We start from the raw sequence: 21790 nt of genomic DNA, 5'->3' as shown, positions 1-21790 counted from the left end.
GAACTCTGCATGGTGGCTGATAGAGGTGGGTGAGTATGTATGTGTGTGCATGTGCTATGTATGACAAGCCTGTGATTCATGTTTAATTTGACTCTGCAGTTTCCATGGCATCCTGTGATGCTTTTGTTTCTCTCTATGGAGATGAGCTACATTTGCTGCTGTCACTACTTTGAACCCTAACATCCAAGCTGCACAGACATGCACCCATGTATGAGAAGGGGGGTTTTGGTGAACCACACTGAAACTAGGGAAAAGGAGAGTGACAGGATTGCATGGGTAGCCTCAGGGGTGCAACAGAAGTCTAATACTGGAAATAACTGGCTAGGCAACTCCATGCACGTTGCCCATCTAAGTCCATCGAAGCTGAGTAGAACCGCAGATTAGTTTGCTTGGCCACCATAGGAAATCACACAGTTGGTGGTTGCTGACTATCCTTGGTGATACGTGGCATCCTTACTTGTGATTGCATCACTCCGATTTCTGCCTGAGTCTTTACATGGTGTTATCTGTGTGTGTGTGTGTGTGTGTGTGTGTGTGTGTGTGTGTCCAAATTTCCTCCTCCTTCTAGGAATAATCATTGAATTAGGGCCTACTCTAATCCACTATGACCTCATCATAACTTGATTACAGTGACTCCCTCGTCACCATCATTCTGGTCTCTGCTTCTATGAGTTTGACTATTTTAGATATCTCATCTAAGTGGAATCATGCAGTATTTGCCCTTCTTTGACTGGCTTGTTTCTCAGGATGATGTCTTTCAAGCTTATCCATGTTGCAAATGATAGGATTTCCTTTTTTAAGGCTGAATAATATCCTATTGTGTAGATACTACATTTTCTTTATTGATTCATCTGCCAATGACATTTGGGTTATTTCCATATCTTGCTTGTTGTGAGTAATTCTGCAATGACCATGGGAGTGAAGATAGCTCTTTAAGAGTCTGATTTCAGTTCTGTTGGGTCTATGCCCAGAAGACCAATGGAACAAATAAAGATCCAGAAATAAATGCATGCATATACGGTCAACTGATTTTCAACCAAGGTGCCCAAAATACATAATGGAGGAAGAACAGTATGTTCAAGAAAGAGTGTTGGGAAAACTAGATATCTAATGTGAAAGAATGAAATGAGATCCCTATATTACTCTATTAAAAAAAAACAAACAAAAAACTCCACCCCACCTCAAAATGGATTAAAGATGTAAATGAAAGACCTGAAACTAAAAATGTCAAGGAGAAAACATAGGAGAAAAGCTTCACGACACTGGGCTTGGCAATGACTTCTTGAATATGACACCAAAAGCACAAGCAATAAAATAAAAATTAGACAAGTGGAACTATGTTAACCCAAAAAGCCTCTGCACAGCAAAGGAAACAACAGAATAAAAAGGCAACATACAGAATGGGAGAAAATATTTATAAACTATGTATCTCATAAAGGATCAATTTCCAAAATATACAAGGAACTCTCGCAATTCAACAGTGAAAGAAATACAAAACCAAACCTCCAAAAATCTGATTTTGAAAATGGGCAAGGGACTTGAATAGATAGTTCTCCAAAGAAGACACCCAGAGGACCAAATGGTGAATGAAAAGATGCTCAGCATCACTCATCTTCAGGGAAATGCAAATCAAAACTACAACAAAATGTCACCTCATACCCATTAGGAAAGCTATTATAAAAAAAAAAAATAACAAAAATTGTCAAGGATGTAGAGAAATTGCACACGGTTGGTGGGAATGTCAAATTGTGAAGCTGCTATGGAAAACAATAAAAAGAGACCTCAAAAAATTAAAAATGTAACTAACTTATGAGCCAAGCAAAGTCAAGCCAAGGATTCACTAGCCTTGTCCACTTTCATCAAAATTGTAAATAGGCCAAGACTCTTTTTGCAAATAAGGTCAAATTCACAGGTTCCTGGAGACATTGATTTTGAAGAGATACCATTCAAACCACTACAGGCCACATATCTCGTTCTTGCCAATGGACTGAGGTGGAATTACTGTGTGTCACTTCTGAACTGAAACACTTAATAGTTGGTGCAAGTCTGTCCAGTGCCCTCTTGTTCTAAGCCCACTATGGAGGCTGCATGGTCCACCTGGGGCAATTATAGGATGGCAGAGCCTCTGCGGAAGAGAGTTACATAGGATGGTTGCCTGGACGTGCACTGGATATTTAACAATGGGTGAGAAACAAATCTGAGCTGAGTTAAGCCATCTGGGAGTACAGGGGCAATTCTTTAGGTTGATGAGGTTGAGGACCGTATGGAGCAGGTATGGCCCACCCTCTTCTTTCAGATCTGCATGCTTGAAGACCTATATCCTCTCCCCTCTCAGTCGTGGGCCAAGCTCAGGGCACAGGTTCTGTCTTTCCCAGAGGAGCTCTGTGTGGCCCATCCCTGCTAGTGATGATAGCTAGGTGAATCTGGGTAATTTTGAGACTAGAGATTAAGACCACTTGGTGAGATGACTGAAGCCATCGTCTTCAGTGCCCGCTTAATGATAAAAAAAAAAGCACTCTCTTCATTTCAATCATTTCTCCTGACATTTTCCCCTAGATGGTTTAGAATGTGGGTGAGGAGAAAAGGTTGACAGTCATTAGTCCTTCAAATCCTCCTGGAAACATTATATCCATAAAACCAATCCAAAGTCTTACAATAGAAATACTTAGAGTAATAAATCACTTTATTTTTTTTTTTAAGTTTTATTTATTTATTTTGAGAGAGAGGGAGTGAGCGAGCAGGGGAGGGGCAGAGACAAGGAGAAAGAGAGAATCCCAAGCAGACTTTCCTCACCATCAGCATGGAGCCTGATGCAGGACTTGAACTCACAAACCATGAAATCATGACCTGAGCCAAAACCAAGAGTCAGATGCTCAACCAACTGGGCCACCCAGGCACCCCAATAAATCACTTTTAGAGTATAAAATAATAATATTTTTTAAAATTTAAATTCAAGTTAGTTAACATACAGTGTAGTCTTGGCTTCAGGTGTAGAGCCCAGTGACTCATTTCTAACATGTGACTCGCAGTGCTCATCCCCAAAGTGCCCTCCTCAATACCCATCACCCATTTAACCCATCCTCTCACCTGCCTCCCCTCCAACAACCCTCACTTTGTTCTCTGTATTTAAGAGTCTCTTATGGTTTGCCTCCCTCTCTGTTTTTATCTTATTTTTCCTTCCCTTCCTAAATAATGATATTCATAGTGCTTATTGTGTGCTGGGCATTGTTCCAAGCACATTATGTCTGTCTGTCTTTCTCCATCCATCCCTCCTCATTTAATCTCCATGACAATCTTCAGGAGAAGATTCAGTTTCTGTCCTCATTTATTAAAGATGAGGGTACTGAAGCACAGAGTTGTAATCTTTCCATAGTAACTAGCTTCACAGTCTATATTTAACTCTCTTTTCTTCTAAATATGAATTGTTAGAATAAAAATTCCCATTGAATGACTAGACGAAATCAAGGAAATTGTCCACAACATAGAAGAAAGGACAAACAGGCGATGTTGCAGGTTTGTTCACATAGTCTTTCCCATCTTTAGATCCCGAAGTACTTCTTACCATTGTTCTTGTAACTCTCTAGTGCCACCTGTCACGTTTGAGTCTCTAGTCCATGTATGATGTGAAGTAGGGATCCAGTTTTAATTTTCACCATAGATTGAGCCAGGTTTACTGACAATCTTATTAATAATCTTTCTCCAGGATTCATGGGGCCATTACTATCTTATAAGTTCCCACATACGACCTCTTTGTTTTCTTTCCTTGGTCTTTTTTGCCTTTGATTGCACCATTAACTCAGGGTTATTATTACTAGATCTTCTTTAATGCCTTAATGGTTGCTCAAGATAATTCTTAGACACTTTATAACATTGTTGGTTGTGAGTCCTATTTTGTTTTAAATATATTTTGTTGGAGATGAATTAAATAATTTTTTAGATTTACCCTATATCTTGCCACCTTCCTGAATACTCTTATTTATTCTAATAGATTGTTAGTTATGTTGGCTTCTCTGGGTAGATGTTCATGGCTTCTTGAAATAATGGCAATTATATCTCTTCCTTCTTCATTCTTACATTTATTTATTTTTCTTCCTTATCAGGAACTATGTTCAACCGTAGAGATGACAGGGAGATTTTTTCCTGATCTTAAATAGAATGTTTATAGGGTTTTCCTTTCTATTTGTGTTTTTTGTTTGTTTGTTTTTTGTTAGATATTTTTATTGGGTAAGTGTTAATATGTGGTTATAATTATTCTTTGCTTGAATTGGGATACTCATGTGTTTTTTTTTCTCTTTTAGTCTATGGATGTTCTGCTAGTAACTTTTAAAATAGTGAACCATATTTGCATTCCTAGGATCAATTCTCCCTGCTTATGATGGTTTATTATCATTACTATACTCTTGGATTTGGTTAGCCACTATTTTATTTAGGGAAATTAAATCTAAATTCATAACTAAATGAGGCTATACATTTTATTACTTATACTGGTCACCTTAATTTTGGAGTGAATATATAAAATGAACTGCATGTTTAAAGCTTTGTATTTGTTTTGAAACAACTGTTTCTTGAAAGTTTGAGGCAACACACTTAGAAAGCTAAGCCTGTTTTGGTTTGGTGTGTGTGTGTGTGTGTGTGTGTGTGTGTGTGTGTGTGTGTGTTAAAGAGAGATCAATTTGCCTAATATTTATAGATTTATACAAGTTATCTCTTTTTCTTGTGCCAAGTGACATTTTATGTATTTCTAGGAATGTATCTATTTGCATTAAGTTTTCAAGCTTTTACTGCATAACTAGGTTTTCAAGTTTTTTGCTGCAAAAGTACTGACACTATTCTTATGTTATTGTTATTATTTTAAATTTCCATTGTATCTGTGATCATGTTCCCTTTTTTATTCTATGCTTTGCTTTTCCATGTTTTACCTTTTGCACTGTATCAGTTTTGTGAGTGGCCTATCTTAATAATCTTATATCAGTTCTTGATTGCATGTTCTTTTTAAATGATATTTCTGCCTCTGTGTCACTTCTTACCTTCCTGTGTATTTGTATTTCCCTGTCTTTTTTCCATCTCCTAGGTTAACACAAATGTTTTTGGGTGATACCCAACGAACAAGAAATTGAGTTAAATGTATATTATTGAGAATTTCCGAGGCAACCGATGGAAGAACCAGAGATCACTCTGTGGGATGACATTGGGAACACTATCTGACTTCATCCTCCAGCTCTACTGCCTCTGGCCATGTGATTTATACCAACAAGTGTCTCAGTGCCTCTCAGTCTACATTTCCTCATTTGGAAATAGGGCTATTAAGCAGATCAAACTAATTATCAGATCTTTTGGCTTAGAACAGTGCCTCAACATAATGATGGTCAGTAAGTGTTAGCCCATGATGATGACAGTGGTGATGATGGTGACGATTAGTACTATTAATCAGCTCTGAAACACCGGGGAGAGACGCTCCCTTCACCTCTCCCGGTGCACTCACCAGCATCCATGTTCTCCTCTTTCTAAGTCCACAACTAGACTGTATTTTCTTTTTCCAGATCTTGCATCTAAGTGTGGCCACACGACTAATTCTTATCAGTGGGGTGTGAGACAAAGTGAGATATGAAGTATCTAGGTCATGGCCATTAAGTGTAGGTGTGCCTTCTCTACGGGCCCACTTTCCCCACTCACCAGGTGAATGCAGGGGAGGACAAGGCCCTAGAAGTTAGCGGAAGATTTCATAGGAGTGTATGTCCCTGACTGCACGGAAGCCCTCTGCTCACACTTTATGGATGTGATAACAGCAAGAGGTTAACTGTCCTTGTGTGAAGCCACTGGGCTTTAAGGAAGAGGACCCTGGCAATATGAAGGAGCCTTCACAAGTCATCAGGCCCAGTCACGTCCCAAACTTGTTCTATATCAGTAACCTGTAGTGCTCAAAAACGAAATGAAACGAAACAAAGCCAGATTCCAGGCCTGATATCCAGACTTCTGAATTTCACAGTGTAAGATCCAAAAGTCTTTTTTTAAAGTTCCCTTGGAGAAGGGATACAGGAGTGCTGATGCATAGGGGCACTTGTACCCCAATGTTTATAGAAGCACTTTCAATAATAGCCAAATTATGGGAAGAGCCTAAATGTCTATCAACTGATGAATGGATAAAGAAATTGTGGTTTATATACACAATGGAATACTACTTGGCAATGAGAAAGAATGAAATATGGCCTTTTGTAGCAACGTGGATGGAACTGGAGAGTGTTAAGTGAAATAAGTCATGCAGAGAAAGACAGATACCATATGTTTTCACTCTTATGTGGATCCTGAGAAACTTAGCAGAAGACCATGGGGGAGGGGAAAGGAAAAAAAAAAGTTAGAGAAGGAGGGAGCCAAACAATAAGAGTCTCTTAAAAAACTGAGAATAAACTGAGGGTTGATGGGGGGTGGGAGGGAGAAGAAAGTGGGTGATGGGCATGGAGGAGGGCACCTGTTGGGATGAGCACTGGGTGTTGTATGGAAACCAATTTGACAATAAATCTCATATTAAAAAAAAATAAAGTTGCCATGGAGAAATCAATGAAATCAATTCACTGCATGATATTTGGGAATCACTGACTATACATCAACTTGAGGTGGAAGAGAATATCACCTATTCTGGGTTAATGGAGTGTGGTCTAAAATTCTCCTGAAGAGAAGATTCCACATTCTAAAGCATTTCTCTTTGTGTGTTTCCTCAAAACATCATGGTCTTTCATGAGTCAGTCTAGCCATGTGGCAAATTCCCTTCCCTCCATCAAGGGTTTGCTTAAACACTACCTTCTCAATGAAGTCCACTCTGACCACATTCCTTAATACTGTACCCAGGTCTCTGTTAAATGTTTACACTTTTCATTATTCCATTGCATTTTCACCTTCTTAGTATTTTATATAGATTCCTCATATATTATATCTCACCCTGGGAGGATAGGAGCTCCCCAAGCAAGAATTCCGAAGTGTTCACTGATGTATTCAAGTGCCTAGGACTCTGCTGTGCACATGGTAACTGTTTAGTGATATCTGTTGAATGGATAAGTATATGGCTCATGGCTCACATATGGCTTCTCCAAACCAAACTGAAGACCTGGCTAACATTTAAGGTGAAAATAGATTGGACTGTTTTTGAGTTTGGCTTTTTCCTTTCTCTATTTCCAGAGAGATATTTGGAGACTCAGGAATAAATCTGTCTGGTCTGGACTGAACACAATATTTCATTTTGGTTTTAACCTTCTCATTTGGGGAATAAGCTGGGTACATATTTTGGCAAGTTGGTGAAAGAAGCACATTTCTATATATTCTAGTGAATTTTTTAATGTATGTATTCCCCCCAGTGAATTCTGCAGTATTTGCATTTGGGGAAAAACATTTAGTATTTGGGGCACATGGCTGGCTCCGTGGTTGAGTTTCAGTGCTGAGTGTAGAGCCTGCTTAAGATTCTCTCTCTCTCTCTCTCTCTCTCTCTCTCTCTCTCTCTCTCTCTCTCTCTCCCCCCCCCTCTTTCTCTTCCTCTGCCCTCTCCCCTGCTCACATGCACACATTCTCTCTGTCTCTCTCTAAAATAAAGTAAAAAAGATAATATTTAAGCAACTAAAACGTAGAGCTTCTAAAACTTTGAACTGCTACTCATCTATACATTCAGGCATTTATTTATTTATTTATTTATTTATTTGAAATTTTAAAAAATATTTTTATTTATTTTTGAGAGAGAGACAGAGAGACAGAGAGAGCATGAGTAGGGAAGGGGCAGAGAGAGAGGGAGACACAGAATCTGAAGCAAGCTCCAGGCTCTGAGCTGACTGCACAGAACCTGACACTAGGCTTGAACTCATGAACCACAAGATCATGACCCAAGCCAAAGTCGGACACTTAACTGCTGAGCCACCCAGGCTCCCCATAGGCATTGATTTTTTGAAGAACCAGCTAGTCAAAGTGTTGGGCTGGGAGCTGAGGAAGTATCCCCACAGCTTATGAGCAAGTACACGTGTGTATGTATATGAGGAATTTTTTTAACAATACGGTTTTTTTTTTTTATTTCTATCAATGGGTTGGTTACATATGATCTTGAAAGCGCTCAAGGCACCTTGGTGGCTCAGTCGGTTGAGCATCCAACTTCGGCTCAAGTCACGATTTTGCAGTTTGTGAGTTCGAGCCCCACATTGGCCTCGCTGCTGTCAGCCTGCTTTGAATCCTCTGTCTTCTCCTCTCTCTGCTCCTCCCCCACTTGTGCTCTCTCTTTCAAAAAATAACTTAAAAATAACTTTAAAAAAAGTGCTCAAGAGTGTAAAGGGCAAATGGTTGCACAGAATTTTGGAAGGCATTCAAGATGTTTTACTGACCTGAAGTCAGACCTCCTAGGTTCAGTGAATGGTTTTATTGTGACATTTGTTGTGGCCAGAGTAAGTGCTGTGACCCCCTCAGAGACTTCTTCCTTGGGTGTCCTTTTCTGCTTCACACAGAAAGACAGGAGATGTGGTATCGGCTTTGTATTTCTAAGAGATGCATTTCAAGTATTTTATTATGTAGTACCCTAATCCTACAACAAAATCGGAGTGACAGTCCATGCAAACTTGCAAATAAGAAAATATTGTATGGGATAGTTATTAATAGAAAAAAAGAAACTAGGAATAAAAATATCTTTAATAAAGCAATCGTTCATAATTGAAAGATCTCCATGCACTAAGAACTCTCCTGATAACTTTGGTCACTTAACTGTTGTTCAGATTGACCTAAAATAACTCACCCATGCTAGGAAATGACACTTCAGACCATTTTAATATGGAAATATAACTGCTTTGGCATTCTTTTTTTCATGCATTAGAATGATGGAATGTTAATATTTGCCTTCATCTCTAGGAAGTTTTAAAAGTAAATCTATCTTGGGGTTCCTGGGTTGCTCAATCGGTTGAGTGTCCAACTCTTGATTTTGGCTCAGGTGAAGATCTCACGGTCATGGGATTGAGCCCAGTATCAGGGGTTTTAATATGGAAATATAACTGCTTTGGCATTCTTTTTCTCATGCATTAGAATGATGGAATATTAATATTTTCCTTTATCTCTAGGAAGTTTTAAAAGTAAACCTATCTTAGGGTTCCTGGGTGGCTCAGTCGGTTGAGTGTCCAACTCTTGATTTCGGCTCAGGTGAAGATCTCACAGTCATGGGATCGAGCCCAACATCAGGTGACATGCTGAGAGTGGACCTGCTTGAGATTCTCTCTCTCCCTCTGCCCCTTCCCCGGCTCACGCTCTTTCTTAAAAAAAAAAAAAAAAAAAAAAAAAAAGGGAAGGCTATTCTTGGTAGTGCTTTGGTTGTGAAAATTTTGGCCTTGGGTTAATGTTGCCGACCCCAGTTGGAGGTGTGGAAGACTGTGGGCAAAGCAGGAGCCAGGAGAAGGGAGTGAGAGTGAGTGTGGGGGTGAGAGGGACAGTTTCTCTTGGGCTGATCAGCCTGAGAAGGGAGAAGGGTGGTACCTCTTTGAGCCATCATGGAGCATTATGGGTCTCTCAACCTGGTCTCCAGTGTAACCACTCATACTCTGGCTGCAGGAACCATGTGCACTGGGATTTGCAGACTTTCCAATGACTTTGTGTCCCCAGTATGTCATGGAAGCACCCAAGCAACAGAGGTCTCAAGATATGTCTCAGATAGGGACAAAGGACATCCTTATGCTAACCAATATGGACTTGTGGCCAATAACCAAAGAGGTCACCCAAAGCCATGGCCAACCATGGTTTCCTGGAGGCAGAGTGACCAGGAGAGGGAAGGGTCCTGATGTTGACTGGGAAGGGATGTCCTCTGGCTTAGAGTGAGAAGTAACAAGATTTAAGAGACATTTTAAAAATGTTCTTTCTTAATCTCTTGAGTTTGTGGACTGAGATTAATATCTGCTGTCATTGAATCAAGACATCCCTTAGCATATCTAACAAAAAGAGCATCAGAGGCTGAGGCTTCCAAAAGAAAATTGAGAGAATCACTTGTATGCCATGAAGATCTATATGCCTCATTGCAACCTGGATGTATGGACGCATCCAGACTTTGGACATCAGGTCACATGAGAAGCACATCAAGAATTCTCATACTGCTCTGAGCAGACAAGAATTCATTGACATGAGCTGTGGGTGTGTTTCCTATGTGCACACTTTGCTTGTGGGTCTTATGGGTCTGGGCACCTCGCATGCGGGTGGGAAGCACCAGTTGTGTGATGTGATTTGGCACTTTTTAAAAAATTAATTTACTTAAATTCTAGTTAACATACTGAATAGTATTGGTTTCAGGAATAAAACCCAGTGATTCATCACTTATACATAGCACCCAGTGCTCATCCCAAGTGCCCTTCTTAATGCCTGTCACACATCTAGCCCATCCCCCCACCCGCCTCCCCTCCATCAACCTTCAGGTTGTTCTTGTATTTAAGAGTCTCTTATGGTTTTGTTTCTTAAATTCCACACATGAGCGGAATCATGTGATATTTGTCTTTCTCTGACTGACTTATTTTGCTTAGCATAATACACTCTAGTTCCATCCACGTTGTTGCAAATGGCAAGATTCCATTCTTTTTCATTGCCAAATAGTATTCCATTGTTTATATAAACCACATCTTCTTTACCCATTCATCAGTCAATGAACATTTGGGCTCTTGCCATGGTTTGGCTATTGTTGATAGCACTGCTATAAACATTAGGGTGCATGTGCCCCTTTGAATCAGCACTCCTGTATCCTTTGGATAAATACCTATTCATGCAATTGCTGGGTCATAGGGTAGTTCTATTTTTAATTTTTTGAGGAACCTCCGTACTGTTCTCCAGAGCGGCTGCCCCAGTTTGCATTCCCATCAACAGTGCAAGAGGGTTCCCGTTACTCCACCTCCTCGCCAACATCTGTTGTTTCCATTTGGCACTTATTCTTACAGACATTAAGACACAAGCACATTTGGACATTATTAAAAATATCTTGATTAGAAGGCACTGTTTAGTTTTTGTTTAACCTTACATGAATGGGGGCCTCAGGGAGGAAAGCAAGGCTCTTACAGGGTGCAATTTTTCGTACACGGATATATTACTGTTTTGCATAGAAATTCTCTTGCTCTACAAAGGCACATATACAAATGTAATTTTAAAACGATTTTTCCCCCACAAAGCACAATTCACATACCATGCAAAATTTCAAGTTTTCTTTCTTTTTTTTTTCTTTTTTTCTTTTTTTCCATCAAGTTCTTTGTTGCCTCACAGCCAGTGTTAGGTCAGGTCAAAACTCTACACAAAGCAAGTAATTTCTGAGGTTTTAAACATGAGAAGAAACCACCTGGAAGTGCATATATTTCACCCATAACAATTTTAGTTGATTATTGCAACTAAAGTTGGGAGCTAAGGGAAGAGAGAAATTCGAGATGGAAAAATTCTTTACTGAGAAATTAGCTGTGGAAGAATCTATCAAGCTGAGTGGTTGGTAGAATAAAAATCAGAGGCCATGCTTCTGTTGGGTTTGCCCAGTAGGGGGCTTTGGCAGGAGGTAAAGGTGAGTTCTTAGTGTCTTCTCTGTGAGATCCCCTACAGCCTGGCACCTGTTCCCTCCCCTCATCTCTGCAGGCCTGGGCTTGGCAAGACCTGCTTTCCTGAGCCCCGCCTTGTGGTGCTTCTATACCCAACCTTCGTAAATAATCCTCGGGGAAAGGAACTCTCCCCAAATGCTTCAGTTTCCAATGCACCATTGATTTCGTGTTGGAACGTGACAGAATGGAGCAAATGGAAGAAGTGGGAACTCAGTTCTCTGACAAGGGTCTCTAGGATCCGGGTTCCTGCCCACTGCTCCGCACTACCTCGGAAACCTTTCCGGGTTCCAGCCATGGAAACAGGCTTCTGGCCCTTTCACTGCCTGTGTTGTTTGCTGTGCTATTCCACGGACTTGGGGTTTCTTCTGGGGGGACAATGTAAATGTCACCAAAACAAAACAAAAATAATACTATCTGCAAATTCATATCCCTCGGTACATTTTTATTGGTACTTTAAGACCTAAAGGCTATCAGGTAAGTTGTTTGATGGAAAGCCTAAAACAAGGGAGTCAACTTTCCAGCTAATTTATGGGGGAACTTCATGCCAGACATAACGCACCCTCCAGATACAAAATATTCAGACAGGCAACATGCGAGTGGAAAGGCATGGTGATCATCAGAGTCTTAGCACGGAGACGTTACAAGCACGTACGGAGGAAAGGACTGTATTCGCAAATTAACCGTTGTGTGGATGGCTTTGGAAATAATTCTGGAGTGGCTGGTAAGAACAGCACAAGGTGTACCCAGCCTGCTCCAGCATCGACAGCTTCTTTAAAGAAATGACTCTTTTCCTCCTTTGGTACCTCCTGTGTTTTCTGCACTCATCAGGTGTTCTCCGCTCTGTCTCATTAAACTAATGACAACCATTAAGAGACAGATGTGACTGTACTAGTTATGGGGAGAAAAACAGAGCTCAGAGGTGAAATGACTCCTTCTGGGGCACAGAGCTGGAAGTGGGTGAGCCACCGTCAAATCTGGGTTTGCTGGGAGGATCTTAGAGTCTCATCTTCAGAAACAGAAGAAGGTGGGTTCTAGGAGAAATAAATATTTAAAGAAACCCACTATAAGACGGGTCATGATTATGTTGTTCTGCCATGGGCCAGATACCTTCCTGAAACCTAAAAGTGATAAAGAACTGGTAAAAACATAGTTCCTACAAAAGCTGTTAGGAGCTGGGCGCCCACCACCAGGTGCTTTAGCAGATGTCATGATGGAAAAGGGACATTAGAGCTCTCCAGCCATGAATGTGCTCATTTTCTGGCCACTTGCTCTTGCATGAGTCAAACATTCAGAAACCAGGGGTTGTGTGTTCATGTGCAATGATGTGTGGTGCTTATCCAAAGAAGCAGGAGGTTTGCTTTGCTTTGTACCTTAAAAACAATTGTGTGGGACAAATAACTTTATGGAAGAACACTCCATTGTTCCCGAGAAAAATTGGAGATGCTTACGGGCAGCACGTTTTCGTAGTTTTAACGGTTTATTGTTCTCCGCTGTCACCAGCGCATTCTTTCTTATCCATTAGTCCTTTTCACAGGTCTCTCTGTCTTGGTGCCCCTGACAGCCTGTGGATGTAAGTACCTATTTCATCTTCCCTGTAACTGCTTTTGTACGGGCCTAACTGCTGAAGTCTGTGCTTGTATTATCCTTCCTCCCTTTGGCATCAGTATCTCTTCCTGCCCTGGCTTGTTCCCATCAGACGAAGGCGATACTGTGCCCTTTCTCACCTTAAAGAAACACAGAAGATAAAAGAAAAACCGCCTGAGATTCTGCGTAACCTTCTCCTCCATCTGGCTTTGCTTCTCGTTAGAGCAAAAGCCTCCTCCACCTCCTGTAGGGTTTGACCCTCCTCCCGGTGCTCTCACCCTCCTCTTTCCAGCCCCACGGATCACCCCTTGGACTCTTCTCTATCTATCCTCACTCCTAGGTGTTCTCACCAATACCTCATTTTTAATGCCATAATATGCATCGGCATGTGACTGTCTCCTGCCTGCATGCCTGAGAGATGTTTTGATGTGACATGTCTGCAAAGGTTCTCATTACTTCCTGCTCCAAACCTGCTCTTCCCTCCATCTTCCCCACTCAGAGGAAGGCACCTCTGCTGGTGGCTGGAAGCTCAGGCCCAAGACCCTGGGTTCTCCTTGGTTCTCCTTCTCTCATACCTACTTCCAATTCATTAGCCTGGTCTTTCAGCCATAGTGTCAAAGTATACACAAATCGGAACCTGTCTGGCTCCCGCCATCCTGCCTACCCTGAGAGGACACACTGGCGTCTCTCACCGGGTTACCGTAATAGCCTCCTGTCTTACCTGCCTGCCTCTACACATACTTTCTGGGGATACCTTTTACAATGGCTCGAAGGGCCTTTAGAGATGGACGCTTCCTAGTTACTCCCTTGCTCAAGGCCTTCAACGCATTCTCAACACCTTCAGGATAAAGTCTACATCCACCGCCATGGCCTACAAGACTCGAACTAAGCCGGGCCCTGCCATGGACTTCACCAGTCTACTCACCCCAGCCGGCTCCCTCCCTCTGTCCATGCTGGCCTGCTGCAGGTCAGGAATTCACTGTGCTCCTCTCCTGTGCCAAGCTCTGTTCTAGGCTCTGGAGACAGGAGTTTAGATTTTAGTGGGGAAGACAGACACATCTACACACAGAGGGAGTGGGGTGTCTGCTGTGAAGGAAACAGCAGAAGACAAAGACCCAGAGAGATGGAAGAGGATATTTCAGATGAGATGAGATGCGGGCATCGGGGCACAGACCTGCTGGGAATGTGTGAGGAGCCCTGAGAAGACACGAGGGAGAGCCAATGCGGCGCGGGGGCCTAGTAAATGGGGCAGTTCTTTTCTCTACAGGCAGGTGGCACAGGGCTGTCCCTTTCAGATTGTGGAAAGCCCCACAGTTCTGGGGCAAAGTGTAGGGGAGAGAAAAAGAGGTTAAGGGAAGGAAACACTGGGTTATAGACGGTTTGTCGGGTGATGGGACAGACACACAAACAGACCGTAGCTTCACCCCTTGAGTGGATGATACTTTCTGCTTTGGGGAATAGACTGGAGTTTCACGAACCCATAGAACTCACAGCAATTGGAAGGAATGGCTCCTCCGAGAGTCGGGATCATCGTCTGAAAGTGGTGGCGCTGATCATGCAATCTTCATGTATTTTTCAGGCATCCTACAGTTAGTAACTTTTCAGAAAAATTAAGTCTTATTTAATTCCATCCCTGACTCATGGATTTTGATTGCTCATTGTTATCAGAGCCTCATTTCATCCTCAACGGAATGCCAAAAATAGAGCAAACAGAATGGGTTTATTTGCTTCTCTTCAGTTTCATTCCCATGAAATTAAATAATGTCATCTGAAGCCAATCTACTTTCAAAGGGACTCTTCCAGATGAATAACGTTTTTGGATGTATTTGTTTCTTTTAAAATAATTTCTTAAACAAAAAACCACTTTGAGCTTTTATGTTTTACTTATAGGTGTTTTAAACATTTCTTTATAATGAGGTCATTAATTTTGATATACAATTACAATTTTTTATCTGTATCTAGGGCTTTTCCATTTGAATGTTAGTAGGCCTTACTATTTATTTTCGGGGGTGTGATTTAGAGAGAGTAGCTAAAAAAGAAAGGTTTATAAAATGTACAAGTCTGAAATATCATGCTCATCCATTCAGCATTGAGTGAGCAACTTTTGTGTTCCAGGCACTATTATAAACAGGAATCCTTGCTCAAATGGAGCTTATATGTTTTCTCTGCAAAATAATGCATTTATTTCTTGCACAGAAAGGTAATTAATAGATAGCTTAGATACATAGATAGGTAAATGTATGTATGTGTGTATGTATAGATGGATGGTGGATGGATAGATGGATGGATGGATGGACAGATGGATGACAGATGGGTCGTTGGATGGACAAATAAATATGTAGATTGGTAGGTAGGTAGGTAGATAGATAGATGGATAGATAGACTGACAGCCCTCATATATTCTTTTCACTTTCCACTGTTTTTATCACCCATAGTTTGATTCTTAACCCAAGGAAGAATTCTGTGCATTACACTGAGATGTACAAAGACATACACAGCTCAATTCAGTATGTGATTGGAGAAGCTACACAGGTCTACATAGGTGAGAATGCCCCATAGTCCCTTTGGGGACTGCCACCAGACACAGTCAGATTGGCAAGATTAGACAGGTGTGAGGCTGCATGCAAAACAAAGTGGGTCAGAGAAGGGCCCCCAAAAGTGGGCTTGAGTTCAAGGAAGTGGCATGTCACTGCACTTGAGTTTGGTGAGATGTGGCAAATAAGTGAATGTGAAATCTCTTTCAGCTGTAAGCATTTGCAGTGGGTTCAATACTGTCCCTCTAGAATTCACACCATCCTGGAACCTCAGTATATAACCTCACTGGAAATAGGGTCTTTTCAGGTATAAATAAGTATCTTGAGGTGCACTTATCTTGGACTTAAGGTGGGTCTTATGTCCAGTGGCTGGTGTCCTTATAATAAAAGAAAAGAACACACAGGAGGCAAAAAGAAGGCGATGTGTGGATGGGGAAGAGTGATGCAAGGGCATGCAAGCCCAGAGAGGCCACGGGTCCCCAGTGCCACCAGCAGCTGGAAGAGGCATGGAAGTTCATCCCCTCATGCCTTCTCAGGGAGCACATCCCTGCTGACCCCTAAATTCCCATTTCTGTCCCCTAGAACTGCGAGAGTAAAGACCTGATGTTTTAAGCCACTGGGTTTATGGTCATTTGTTACAGCAGTCCTAGGAAAATAATTCAGCATTGCAGAGAAGTAAGGCGCTGTTTTTCTCTTTCTGATTGAGCATGGAGAGGTACATTTTGAAGGGACGTTGAAAATTGAAAACTGGGAGCAGTAGGGTCTGTATTAGTTTCTCACAAATACGGTAGAGACCTGTCTGACCTTAGGGAAGATAGAACCTCTCAATGTCTCAATTTCCTTATCTGTTAACTGAGAAGAATAATAGTATCAAACTCCTATGGTCTGCCTCAGAGTCCACTCTCTAACCATTGTGCTGTGCCCCACTTCTCTCTGGTGGTCTCCAGTAGACCCACATGGTTATGGGGGTCAGTTTGCCAAAAGAAGGTGGATGCTCTTCCCATGAAAAGATAAACAAAGCATCAGATGTTAGCTAAATGCCATACATGTCAATTTTTTTGATAAACAAAATACTTAAAATGCATACTTAAAAATATAGTCATGTTAATAACAAAAATAAATTAGTAGTAATTGCTGTTTAAGTGAAGACACACAAATGTGTAGTTTATGAAAATATATCAATTTTAATTATTTACAGCTTTTACAAAATGGCCTACTTAATATAAACCTTTCTTAACTCTTTGTCCAAGTATATGTCACAGATACTCAAGTTGCCAGATTGAAAGCAGGAATTTGGGTAAATCCAGGATGGGCTAAAGCTTTTGGTGACCACAGGGAAGTGACCAGGAAGAAGAGGAGCTAGTGGTAAGGGGGTGGATGAGGGGCCTTACCTGTAAAAGTCAACCTAAAGAAGGCCAGAACAGGCATGTGTAAGTGTGGAATGGAAATTCAGATCTAAGGAGAAGAATGGGGTAGCCCTGTGTTTCCCCCCAGGAAGCTTCGTGTACAGTTAGCAGGTGTCATTCTATCTGATGGGCCGGTAGGTGAGTATGACTTACCATCATCTGACATCAATGAGGCACTCTGATTTTTTGTTTTTGTTTTATTTTGTTTGTTTCTACTACTCAAAAGCTAGAGGTGATCTAGAGTAGAATGGATTGTATGTTTCCACCAATGGGGAAAAGCGTGGTATTCCCAAGGCTTCCATACTGACCACAGGTGAAAAGTTGTTTGGCAGTCAAGTGGCCACATCCATTTCTGTGGGTAAGAAAGTTTGCTGCTAACACATCTGCTCTTGCTAAAGAAAGCCAGTGCTTTGATTTGGCTGCCTGAGGGATGCTAATAAATAATAGAATATGTCTCTCTTTTTCTTTTTTCTAATCACATTAAATAGACATCACGGAGTTGCCTGGAATCTGAGCTTCTCTTTGTTTTCTTGTCCTTCTTCTTTTATATTTTGATCTCGTTAAATAATTTTGAGCAGCCCCTGACCCACATGGCCACAGTCAAGAGAGATGCTGGGGATTTTCACTGATGTTTCAGGCTGCTTTCCTTTTAGAAGACTGATCTCCATTAGTGGAGAAGGGCTTTGTCTCAAGTCAAGTCTGCTCCCAAACAGTTATCAATACATTTTGTCTTGGATGTAGACATTGAAGCCTTTATTGATACTGATAGTATGTACAGATGGAATCGGTAAGTGAGCGAGTGAGTGTTGAGTGAATGGTCTCATCATTTTGAGCAAAAGGATAGAGAGAGAGGAACCAACTTGGAGGCAAGGAGGGGCCAACCTCCCAAAGCTCTCACAGGGTGGGTACACGGCCATGTCAGAATGAAGCACTGGGCAGGGTACGGGTGCAGACCCACGAGTGCCTACACCAGGGACTGGGTGAGCCATTTCCCCAGGAACATCTGGCCAAATGAATTCCTGAAAAAAAAAAAACCCACAATAATTTAGAAATCAAGAATAGAGAGGGATAGAACATAGATCCTGAGTAAACAGGCAGAAGTGTCTGCGATGGGCTCTTGTGACCTTTGCCATATATGGCATTTTTAGGGCACAGAAGTCAAATTGTTTTTAGACATAGCTCTGTTTCCCTTTATGGTTTCCAGTTGTAGCTGGAGAGCCTTCTTGATGCCTATGATCCCTAAACAGTGACTTAAGTTTTCTTTTAGTGCTTTTATTTTGGACCACATAGTCTAAATCTTGGGTTCATTTGGTTATCTGGGGAGGGAGAGGGATCTGCATCCATCAGGGTCCCTTAGTGAACAGACGACAGAGGTGCGGTGGGATTGAGACAGTCAGCGTGTGCTGCTCAGGACCCTGGGAAGGAAGAACACGGGAGCTGTTCTTGGCTTCTGCTCCACATTGGTGATGGCTAGAGCTACAGAAGGGGCCACAGTGTGGTGGAGGGTGGTGGGAACACACTCACAGCCAGGGCGATGTGCCTGGAGCAGGGAGACAGAAATACCTTGACGTTTCTCTGTTCCTAGTCCCAAATCTGTCAGTGACTCCCTGGCTGAACCTAATGTCCAGCCAGAGGTCAAGGCAGCCTTGAAGTGCTGTCTTCTGCCCCCGGAGCACAGCGCTGGGCAGAGGAGAGGTTGGTCGTGGGTGGAGGGGATACAAATAATCATAGTAACTGGTTTTCCACTACTTGTGAACTTGTCCCCAACATCCCTTTTGTTCTCTACCAATAAATTCGGGTGCTTGTTTTGTGTCTGTATATTTCACTAAAATGGCCAGAGCTGGACAGAATATCTGGTTAAAATTTGGAGAGTGTGAGTATTTGGGCTCTTCAACGAGTTTCCGGAAAACTATGATGAAGGCTGAGAGATGAGGCGATGGAAAATCCTATTGTTTTCAGGACAGCGTGCGTGTGTCCATTCATGAATGCATCCATTCATCACTGTGCTCTGATTCCACCTGGGCTCCTGCTGGCCTGAGTCAAGGGTGTGTGTGAGGCATTCTAGGGGGCGAGGCCCACGAGGAGGCTCAGAGCCTGAGCAGGATGTCCCTGGGGACGTTCCTGGTCACGGTGTCTGGAAACATTCACGAGGGGATGTGCGTGCCTTGGTACCTTGGAAGGACTCACATCACTCTTGCTCTGAGATCACACTTTGCTGGCAGATGCTGCTGTCCGCCTACGCATAGTTCCAGTTGTTTCTGCAGTGGGAGTGCTTTCTAAAGTGAAGGCGCACAGGGCTCCGGAGGCTTCAGTGGCCACAGCCGCGCCCTGGGGGACACCGAGGGGTGACTTGGGAAGGCACTGGCTGGGTTCCTCACGAGAAAAAAGTGAAGTGGAGATTCTGCAGCTGAGAGCTGATGTTAGCATAACCACCCTTCATGTTCTTTGAACATAATTGAAGGTCCACTCATTTTACTTAAAACAAAATCCCTAAATGCAAAATGAATGTTTTGGTAACATCTAGTTTAGAAACACGCATTTGTGTGCGGCTTCGAGCAGAGGATTCGATGAATAAATGGACGGGAATGAAAGAGCCTTGGCCTCCGTCCAAGCACAGACTAAAATTTAGCGGTCATATTTCCCCCTCTATTTTGTTTTTTAAAACCCTAAGCCACTTAGTATTTATTCACAATAGTTAGCTGTTAGTGTAGGCATTAATCGTATTAACCTAAGAAATTGTGTTTGAGTTGGAAAAGATTATTTAGAAATAGTTTGAAATTCATTCCCCGGAAAGGCAAGTTCAGAAAATAATTTCAAAAGTGAATCCCTTGGTTCTGGTTTGAATTATTATTCAACTAAGTTTTAGTTACTGCGTTAGAATTATTTTTAAAAATGGATAATTCATGCTCTAAATAAATCTAAGAAATGAGGCTGTACCATTTGTCTGTGGTTAAGGAGGATTTGTCTTGGGTCCAGAATGTTTACGTGGAGTGGGAGATTTCCTGGGGGAAATTTTGCAATGAGACTTTCTTCCTGGAGGGTAAGAGTTGGAAGGAACACAGGGCTAACGCTCCTCACAGGAGCCTCTCAGGTGACGATACCAAATGCCGAAACCAATGAGGCCGACCACAAAACCAGGGCTGGACAAAGAGAAAGTGAGTGTGTGTTCTTCCCTGCACATGAACAATGTGTTAGAGGAAACCTTTACAAATGGAATACATAGATTGCCAAATCACTCCGCCCACTTCCAAATCAGCAAATTGGGTTTTTCATAAATAGGAAAAATATCATGGGGGCCAATGGTACATTGGGATTCAGCCCAGAGAAGACGAAACCATCGCTTAATGTAAAATGCACAGACAGTTGCAGGAAACCATAAGTATTTGATCCACAAAAGAATACATCATGACTCTCATGTACGGAGACAATCATGATGGTGATGCAAAAGCCCCGATTTGATCAGATCGCGTGAAAATCTTGCCAGTTAAGGGTAAGAAAGGATAAAAACCAAAGTGATCAGGAATCTCAACTGGCCCGAGGGAAAAGCCAGGAGAGCCAGTCAAGGGTTTTGAGAAGCAAAAGCAGTCTGATCTCCTCTTTTCACGGAACAGCTCCTGAACAGGATGTACTCCCAGGACCCGGCTGGGCGCTGTGCGAGGAGGAAGCCGGGCAAACAGACCCAGGCGGAGCTGCTGCCCTGCTGCTCTCCCAGCTCCTGCCCTTCCTGGAAGGAGGACACCAAACAAGGACACCCCGCCAGCTCAGAGGAGCATGCCAGTCTGGTCCTGGAGGAGCAAGAGGGTGAAAGGACTGGTTCAGGTCAGGGACGGAGCAGCACAGGTCAAGGAGGTGCTCTGAGGATGAGGGGCCGCATTCCCTGGCAGGCATTCAATGCTTTTGTGAAAATCAATTTACTCCGTAGCGAGGAAGAACTCCCCACAGACCACCCCCTGCCTGGTGAGATTGTTAGCTCTGCATTTTCTGGATGGATTGATGCGGGTCCCCGGACTGGTCCGGAGTGTTCACACTGCTAAATCTTGACTCCAGGCATATGGCAGGGATGTCTCATCCTTTTGGGGGGAAGAAGTGAGGGTTCCCCTCCCTCCCCCGGCCTGCAGGGCTGCAGGAGGAGGGATGGGGAAGCAGACCATCCTAGGCTGCCCACACCTGGCCGAAAGCACGCGGGCAGCGAATGCAGTGTGTTCGTTTTCACAATTGCATACTGCACGCGGTGTATTTCAGATTCGAGTCCCAGCCCAGGCTGCACACACATGTCCTACTGGAAAGCTTCTCTTCTCATTTAAATGTCCAGGAAATGGCATTTCACAGGATTTTTAGAAAGGGTATTTATATGTAGTGCATGTTTACATGTCTCTTGCAAGAAAACAAATTGAAACAAACATTCCAATGGATCTAATCACTTATTAACTATTATCTCTGGGCCTTACTAATTTGACAACATATATATAAGTAACTCACTCTTCCCCGCTTTAATATCCTCTTATTTTCAAGGATGCTATGGACTGACTGTCCCTCAAGCATTCCTATGTTGAAGACCTATAGAGGAAGGGCCCCTCAGAGGTAATTAAGGCTTAATGAGGTCATAAGGGTTGGGTCCCTAAGCCAGTGGTATAGGTGGCCTTACAAAGAGAGGGGGAGAGAGCTCTGTCCCTTTCAGGGCTGGCCCAGAGAAGAGGCCGTGGGA

At 42.5% G+C, this 21790-nt stretch overlaps 1 protein-coding gene across 1 annotated transcript in view; it reads left to right on the top strand.

The window, feature by feature from the left end:
- The window catches only part of MED10 (mediator complex subunit 10), a 179778-nt gene that overhangs the window by 123938 nt on the left and 34050 nt on the right, over positions 1 to 21790 (top strand). The window lies entirely within an intron of this gene.

The sequence above is a fragment of the Panthera onca genome, chromosome A1 (genome assembly GCF_046562875.1).
Source record: "Panthera onca isolate mPanOnc1 chromosome A1, mPanOnc1 haplotype 2, whole genome shotgun sequence".
Taxonomy (NCBI): Eukaryota; Metazoa; Chordata; class Mammalia; order Carnivora; family Felidae; genus Panthera; species Panthera onca.
This window is presented reverse-complemented; position numbering and strand designations above follow the sequence as displayed.